Source organism: Notolepis coatsorum (genome assembly GCF_963971535.1).
Source record: "Notolepis coatsorum genome assembly, chromosome: 2".
Lineage (NCBI taxonomy): Eukaryota > Metazoa > Chordata > Actinopteri > Aulopiformes > Paralepididae > Notolepis > Notolepis coatsorum.
Window position 1 is genome coordinate 219,188,937 of NC_140166.1, and position 9,286 is coordinate 219,198,222.

Below are 9,286 nucleotides of genomic sequence, written 5' to 3' on the forward strand. Positions count from 1 at the left end.
ATAAAAATGTGATTATAACAGACTGCTGTTTATTATTGTATACTGTATTAATGTCGGGCGACTGCCCACAGACACCTATTTGATTTAAAGTCGGCAGCAGCACGGAGTCTCTGGACTTATTTTATTTGGAATATAATGATTGTATACGCAAAAGTAGCCTAGTTTTAATTTAAAATATTATAAATCTACATGCCTTGAGGATGTCAATTATTTTTAAGCTCAATAAACTCTGACCGGAATTTCTCTCATTTGACCGGTAGATTTAAATCTACCGGACCCTGAGACCGGCAACAATTTTTTCTAACGGAAACCCTGCCCTAAACGCTACATTCAGCATGCAAAAGGATTCTCCTGAGCTACAGCTGGACCCTATTCAGCAGCCCTCACTCATGCGATGTAAGCCAGGGACTCGAATACGCATGTTGTTGTAGGACATTGATGTCAGGAGCTATCTGTAGCTACTGCTGGATGGCGTTGGGACAATGCCTCAGTAAACTATTTAGTTTACTGCGACATTTCGTAGTGACTAGTGAGCTACCTAGCCAACGGAGGTATTATGCACTGGACTATTGCTGGAGCATTTGTTGATGTCTGGAGCTATCAGTAGCTAGCCGGCTGGATAACGTTACACAATGCCTCATGTATTAAACTAAGTGAATAGTTGACTGGGTCATTTTGTAACGGTAGCTAACGTTATCTCACGAAGGTCCCACACTGACTAGACTAACGTCACAGTGACTGCAGGGCTGTACACTGCGATGATCTCGTCGCGAATTGCCCCTTTGATTGGCCGTTGCGATTGGTAAATATTATCTGGGGGCGGGCTTGCGAGTAGTGCTTTCAAGCCTTGCATTCGCATTTCACTCCTAAATTATCCAAGGCGTGTGATGACGCGATGCCGTCACTCACGCGAGCTGAGCAGTGAGCACTCAGCAAGTATGATCAGCGGGAACAATCGACTGAGCACTCACTCTGATAGACTGGCTGACTGTCTGATTTAGCTATGAAGAAAAGTAACGTTAGTATTGCTTCATATTTTCGACGCGTTAACTGAACTCAGACACACGGAGAGAGCTGCGGCGTCTGCTGCTCCTCCTCCCTCGCGCACCCGTGGCTGTTGTAAACACTAGTCTCTAGTGGGACACTGGGACCTCGGTGAGCCTGCCAGCCGGCTAGCTACTGATAGCTATCAACAAATGCTCCAGTAAGTCTAGTAGTGCATGATAGCTCGCGTTAGCTTACTGTTCAAAACGAAACGTCCCATTAAACTAAATAGTTCAGATAGCTCCTGATATCAATGTCTAGTTATAACACTGAGTCGATGCGTATTCGAGCTGAGGGCACGCTGAATATAGTCAATAGGTCCAGCTGCAGCGCCGGAGAATCCTGGCCGTAGCTGGAGGCTACAGTATAGGGTCCAGCTGCAGCTCCGGGGAATCCTGGCCGTAGCTGGAGGCTACTCGAGTACACACAGACAGTGGAGCTGGTTGCATATAGCGAGCATTTAGACTTGTTGCGTGGTGGCGATGTCTCGCAGATAATACAACTACAAGTATGATTATATAATATATATATTTTATTAAAAAAAATTATATAAAATTTTTTTTTTTTTTTTATCAAAAACAATCGATATAAATAATGGTAAATTGTTATTTAAAAATGTGCCCCTAAAAAATATTTTTTGCCCCTAAATTTCTCATTTAGGGGCAAGTGTGCCCCTAGTGAAAAAGCTTAGCGTACAGCCCTGGACTGTCGGAGGCAATAGCCTCTGTTTACATGCAGGCATACAGAAACAGGTGGGGAGGGGTAGGAGCAGCAGCAGCAGTGCGCGGTGCGCGCTGCATGTCTGTGCTGAGACAGCGAGTGAGAACTCCGCTAAAGAATTGGATCATGATTTTCGGTTTTCACATGACTATTTGATTGAGCGCCACACGGCGGTCAGACCTCTCAGTGGGAGGCGCCAAACGTAAAAACTGAGCGCCAATGACGGGTGGCGCTCTCTAGTTTCGGTCCCTGGATGTAAATGTATGTTTCCCATGTCAATAAAGAAAAGTCAAGATAGACTGCGCTCACAAATTATAACACTGGGTGCTGAAATCCCGTCGAGTATAATAGAAAAAGAAAGCAATACGCTTGGACCAGCACTCACAGATTTTGGTATATTTAATGTAGGGCTGGGCGATATGGCCTAAATATGATATCACGATATTTTCTGACCTTTCGGCGATACACGATACGCATCACGATGTTTTTCTTTTTTTCCCCAAACAATTCATTATGAGGCTTACCAAGACAGTATTTGAGTTTGCAAGCTAACATTAAAGACAAAATAAAATACCCATGCATTTAGCATTTTTATATTATATATTAGATTTAGATTATTGGATTATTAGATTATATATTGCATATATTTAGCAATGAGATATTATATGATTTAGATATGAAATATGATGAATTGAAAATGGGGGACCCTGATGTAAACAAGACGAAAGTCTTTCGCTGGTCTGCATCCCCTTAACAATTGTATGTATTGAGCTGTACTGTACCCATTCTGCAATGTTAATAAAGTTTTAAATCAATCAATAGGATTTTAGCATTTTTATGAAACTACTGTATATTTGTATGTCTCTAAATGTTTTGATGAATTGAAAATGGAGGACCCTTATGTAAAAAAGCCGAAAGTCTTTTTCTGGTCTTCATCCTCCAGTCAGTCCACTGTTGTTGTATTGAGCTGTACTGTATTGTACCCATTCTGCAATCGTTAATAACGTTCATTCATTCAATCATTCAGCCGGCAACAGAATAATTTTGATTGACAGTCGAGTCTGCCAATTACGTCACACCGATTGTACCCGCCCTGCTGTTCTTAGCACCAATCGGCAAGCAGCGCTATTTTTTTTTTACATTCCTGAATGCCCTCCTTGATTTTAACGAGAGCTCAGCTCAACGACAACAACAACAGCTCACCGCAGCCGACGAGTGATTACTAGCGCACCGCAGCATGAGTGACAACGAGGCATAATGATTTTACTGCAACAAATGTTATAATAAAAGCCTTTCCATACATCTGTCTGATTGAAAACTTTATTAACAGACCGCAGAATGGGCACGCACAACTCGGCACGGACTGAGATATGAACAGTAACGCTTGCTATCTATGTCGTCATCGGACGTTGCTATGTTTGGGTAAATACGCTGATGTGTAACTATATAACGTGTAACTATATAATGTTGATGCCACAAAACGAATGCCTTTGTTAATCATAAGTACTAACTAACTTTGATGCAGTAGTGTGTGTGTGGGAGCGGCGTTGTTCAAAAGTTTGAACGGGGTGGACCAGATTGACGCGACACAATCCTCTTGGGCAAAACATCACGATATCCACGATACGTTAAAAAAGTGTATCGTTAATGAACTGTACCCGATATTTATATAATATCGTCATATCGCCCAGCCCTAATTTAATGGCAGCCTGAAACAAACATGTTTGTTTCAGGCTGCCATTAAATATACCAAAATCTGTGAGTGCTGGTCCAAGCGTATTGCTTTCTTTTTCCATGTCAATAAAGCCCATTTGAATTTAATTGAAAGAGAGTGGTAGAGAGAGGTAGAGTGACACAGAGAGAAAGGGACATAGAGAGAGGTTGGTAGAGAGAGGTAGAGTGAAATAGAGAGAGAGGTAGAGAGAGTATTCCTGGTAACAGTCAGAGAACAAAGCGCCTCTGTCTTCTGCTGGCCTGTGTGTGTGTGTGTGTGTGTACTTCTGCATGCTTTATTCCCCCATTCCTGACCCCTCCATACCATAATAATCAGTGGTGGTGACCACGATGTCACCATAGAGATATGACATCATACCTGGCGGCCATTATTGACTGCAGTTTAGCTAAATATCAGTTCAGGGTGCCCAGTCTAGGAGCTACTGGGAGCAACCCTATTTACCAGTCATGTCAGTCATCTCTCTCTCTCTCTCTCTCTCTCTGATCTAAAGATAAACAAAGGGTTTTAAAAGTGTATTTATCTTCTCGTATAGTACCAGAGAGAAGCTGAGGAGAATCAACCAGCAACAAAAGCAAAATTTGTTAAAAAAAAAAAAAGATTATTATAATAAAAAAACAATTATAATTTTTTTTTGGTATCGAAAGTATCGATAGTATCGATAATTTTCAAGGTATCGTATCGAAGTCGAAATTCCAGTATCGTGACAACACTAATCTGTCAGAATAATCGCAATTAGATTATTTCCCAAAATCGTGCAGCCCTACTGTGGATGGGGAATGTGATTGCACCAAAGCAGAGTCACTCACAGACAGTGGGTCCACTCACGGTCTCACGCCGCGGGACAGATTATTGTGTATTTAACCCTTTCACTGCCACACCACAGCCGGTTGTGTGATAGTAAAGGGGTAACCTTCTGTCGTGTGGCAGTGAAAGGGTTAAAAGTACTGCCAATGTAGCCTTTAGGTGATCTCCGTTGATATAAGTCAGACATACTTGCTTTGTTTACGTCTCGGCTACTGGCGCATACCTGCTACCTGTGACGTAAGCAGTACGCGCGACCAGAGCCGTGACAACCCGTTCGTCATCGTTTTAACAGATTTATACGTTTTGATAGTTTAGACGAGATCGCAAAGCTTTTGCGTTTCTAGGAATTCCACCCTGGAAGGTAGTCTCACTTTTTTGCGGTTTCACCCCGTAAAAACGCCGTTTCCGTATAAACGAAAGGCACATCTGTAAAAATATTTTTGCGGATTCACCTGCTAGCGTTTCCGTCTAAACAGGGCCTAAGTCTCTACCAGTCTACTCTGAGTCCGTCAGACAGGAAGTACCATGGTGCAACATACAAATGTGTCCGTGTAGCAACACAAGCCAATAACTTACAGGACAGGGGCCCGGGGAGGGAGCTCTGTGTGTGTGTGTGTGTGTGTGTGTGTGTGTGTGTGTGTGTGTGTGTGTGTGTGTGTGTGTGTGTGTGTGTGTGTGTGTGTGTGAGACAGAAGTCAGAGGAATAACGACTGTTATTCAATAGATTAAATTAGTTTAAGAATAAAAAAATAAATACATTTTAAGAGAATCTCAAATACATTATTTTATTTAAGTGTAGGCTATAGTTAATGTTTTATTTTTTACAGTTTTTGTATTTTTCTGACATGGTAAATGGCTGCTTTTTTATATAGCGCTTTTATCCAAAGCGCTTTACAATTTGTTCCTTACATTTTACCCAATCACTCACACATTCACACAACGACGGCGCAGGCAACCATGCAAGGTGCCAACCTGCTCATCGGGAGCAGTTAGGGGTTAAGTGTCTTGCTCAAGGACACATCGACACGCTGCCCGGGAGGAGCGGGAATCGAACCGGGAACCTCCGGATTGCCAGACGACTGCTCTACCTCCCGAGCCACTGTCGCCCCTGACATGGGGGCTCAACAATAAATGACAATCAGAAATGTCAAGTTGCATGTTGTTATTCTAACCAGCTTAGTTCTGTTGCATTTCCAATTTATTTATTTAAATTATAAATTGATCAGGTATCGATAAGAGAATCGATAAAGAATCGAATCGATAAGCAGAATCGATAATGGAATCGTATCGATAAAATCCTATCAATTCCCATCCCTAGTAGCGAGTGCAACGCCGTCTAACGTCCGTGCGGATCATTGGAGTAGGGTATATCTGCAGTGCCGCAGCCCCATACTCATTGATTAATGATACTAATACTAATCTATACAATCACCTGTTGTTGAATAAATACCATTAATTTCTAGTTATTACTAAAAAAACAGTATATATAAAAAAATATATATATTTAATATAACATGCACAACTAACCGAATGTTGTTTGTTCATTCCACGCAGCGCGCAGCTACACTGAACGATAGCTGTAATTCAGCATAGCATATTAGCTTTAGTATGAGTCAATACTAACTGACAAGCCAGAGCCATGTCATTGTTCAACTTTATTGCGAACTTTATCACGCATTTGAAACGGCATCACCCGAATGTGAATATCACTGGTACACCGAAGAAACAGATCCTAGTGCAAACCCAGCTCCCCGTTGCATTCAAGCAGCATCTCGCTATTAATTCAGACCGGGCCAAAGCAATAACAAACGCATATGTGTTTTTATAGCAGCAGATCTGCGGCCATACTCCGTTGTCGAGAACACTGGGTTTAAGCACATGTTAAAAGTAATATAGCCCCGCTAACTAGTTCCCTCTCGTCCGTATTTCAGCCAGCAAGTCATACCACCAGCTCTATAAACTAGCCCCTTTCATGACTGTGATGCAAGCCCTGCCCCTGTATTGAAGCATCACAGTCATGAAAGGGGTTATAATATGTATAAACAAGCACACGCTACAGTTGTCCACGACTTATCCTCCAAGGCATCTGCTATATAATAATCTTCAGATTTACTTAAGTGTTATTACTAGGTTACAGCAGTAAGCATTAGTTTGCTCAGTCAATTATGGCCAATTCGTTTTATAGTTTAATACAGTTAAATAAATAGATAAATGAAAAGCACATTTTTGTGTACCGAAAATAATACCGAACCGTGACTTCAAAACCGAGGTACGTACCGAACCGTGGATTTTGTGTACCGTTACACCCCTAGCCGATACCCAAAGCTTAGGTATCGGAATCGGATAGGGAAGGAAAAAATGTGGAACGCCCTACCCAAAGCTGTAAAATAATGTGAATCCCTACCCTCCTTCAAAACCACTCTCAAAGAGCACCTACGGGTGGCTGCAATTAGAAACTGGCCCCGGTAAATGTCAAAATCCCCCGCCCACCCCCTCCAATGTACAGTTTCTTCCCCTTCTGATGTATATTTGGTTATGATCTCTTTTTCTTACACAGTACCATATATTTGTATGTCATAAATGACTTGAATTGAAAATGGAGGACCCTTATGTAAACAAGACGAAAGTCTCTCTGGTCTGCATCCTCTTAGCAGTTGTTAGTATTGAGCCGTACTGTATTGTACCCATTCTGCAATCTGTTAATAAAGTTTTCAATCAATCAAACAGCTATGGATCTCCCAAACTACAGTATAGACAGCTATAGATCTCCCAAAATACAGTATAGACAGCTTTTCTCAGATAGAGGTCCTGAGACAGAGGGTCCCTGGCCTGTCACGTATCATCAATTTGGAGGTTCTTGACATTGGAAAGGTTTGAGAAGCATGGCTCTAACTTTAACCCCTAACAGAATGGGTACAGTACAGTACAGTACGGCTCAATACACACAATTGTTAAGGGGATGCAGACCAGAGAAAGACTTTAGTCTTGTTTACATCAGGGTCTCCCATTTTAAATTCATCATCATAACATACATGACATACAGATAGACAATACTGCTACATCTATACATTTATGACATACCAGATCTACAAATACAGTACTGTTTATGATACAGGAGGAACTTATAGCTCCTGTGTGTGACAGCCAGGTTGTATGAAGCTGCAGCTGGTGTCATGGTCCTCCTGTCGACATCAGCAGCAACAGCAGGGTGGAGTGACAGCAGCGAATAGTTAGGCTGATCTATCAACTTCTATCAACTAAAACACAAACTAACACGTTAGCTGTGCTACTAAAACAGGTTCCTGTCGACACAACAACGTGTTGAGGAGCAGGTGGACACTGTTTACACAACCTTCACACTAAGCTGTGTTTATTATTAAGTTAGCTGCTGTTAGCTCTGTTAGCTGCTAGCTGTTATAGCTGTTAGCTCTTATAGCTGTTAGCTGTTAGCTCTTATAGCTGTTAGCTCCGTTAGCTGTTAGCTCTGTTAGCTCCGTTAGCTGTTAGCTCTGTTGTTTTGGGAGCTACATGCTAACAGTTAGCTTCCTGCCCCAACAACCTGTTGATAAAACAAAGAGACACTTCAAACACAACAAACAGATACTCACTGTGTTTCCTCTCCTCTCGGGACTTTAATAAACCTCCTCAGGGCGGACTGGTGTTAGTTAGTCCTCAGTTAGGGCTCTAACTCAGCTAGTTAACCAGACTAACTAACTAACTAGCAGCTAGTTCCACTCAACCAGCGGACTGCCGGACTCCAGTCTGCTGACGTCACTCAGCCCGGACCCCTCCCACCTGCATCTAACCGCCTCTGGGATTGGACGAGATCCCAGAAGGAAGGAATTCTCTTTTGGCCAATCATGGAAGCCCTTACAATCAAAGCCTCTAATCATAATGAACCACTTTGAGGCTGAATGAATGAATGAATGAATGAATGAATGAATGAATGAATGAATGAATGAATGAATGAATGAATGAAAACTTTATTTAACAGATTGCAGAATGGGTACAATACAGTACGGCTCAATACATACAATTGTTAAGGGGATGCAGACCTGAGAAAGACGTTTGTCTTGTTTCCATCAGGGTCCCCCATTTTCAATTCATATAGACATATATGACATACATGACATACAGATAGTCAGTACTGCTACATCTATACATTTATGACATACCAGATTTGCAAATACAGTACTGTTTGTGATACAGAAGGAGTCAAGAAAAGGGAGTATATACATTTGACGTAGAAACTGTACATTGGAGGAGGTTGGGTGGGGGGGGTTGGGTACATTGGGATATTGACAACCATACTGGGTAATTTACATTGGAGGTGGTTGGGGGGGGGGGGGGGGGGCGGGGGGCACACTGTATAAACAAGTAACACTGTACATTGAGGGGGGGGGGGAGGAGACACTGTACAAACAAACACAAATGTACATTGAACTATTGACAAAACCATACTAGGTAAATGACTGTACATTGGAGGGGGTTGGGTTAGGATATTTACAGGGGCCAGTGTTGAATTGCAGTCTCCCGTAGGTGTCCCTTGAGAGAGGTTTTGAAAGTGGGTAGTGATCCACATTCCTTTACAGCTTTGGGTAGGGCGTTCCACATTGATGTGGCATAATTGCGAAACGTGTTTAGTCCCTTATTTGAGCCGAATCTGGGTTTAACATGATTTGTGGAGCTCCCTCTGGTGTTATGATCGTGGTATTCACTGACCTTTGGGAAGTATTTTGACATGTACATGGGTACCTTGGTCGTGTAGTGTATCTTGTAGACCAGGCCCATTGCAAGTTGTTGTACTCTGTCGTCTACTCTAAGCCATCCTAGGTTGTCAAAGTGGGCAGGGGTGAGGTGGGTTCTAGGAGTAAGGTCAAGCAGTAGTCTGACCAGTTTGTTTTGAGATGTTTGTAATTTTGTTTTTAGCGCCTTTGAGGTGCTTTGGTACCATGAGGTGCAAGCATAGTCGTAGTACCCCTG

The 9,286-nt window shown here is 42.3% G+C and overlaps 1 protein-coding gene across 1 annotated transcript in view; it reads right to left on the bottom strand.

The window, feature by feature from the left end:
- pals1a (protein associated with LIN7 1, MAGUK p55 family member a) overlaps positions 1-8,063 on the bottom strand; it is a gene marked incomplete at its 3' end in the record, with an annotated part of 82,061 nt that extends 73,998 nt beyond the window's left edge. The window contains 1 exon segment of the mRNA XM_084308537.1: positions 7,912-8,063.
- Positions 8,064-9,286: the final 1,223 nt, after the last annotated feature.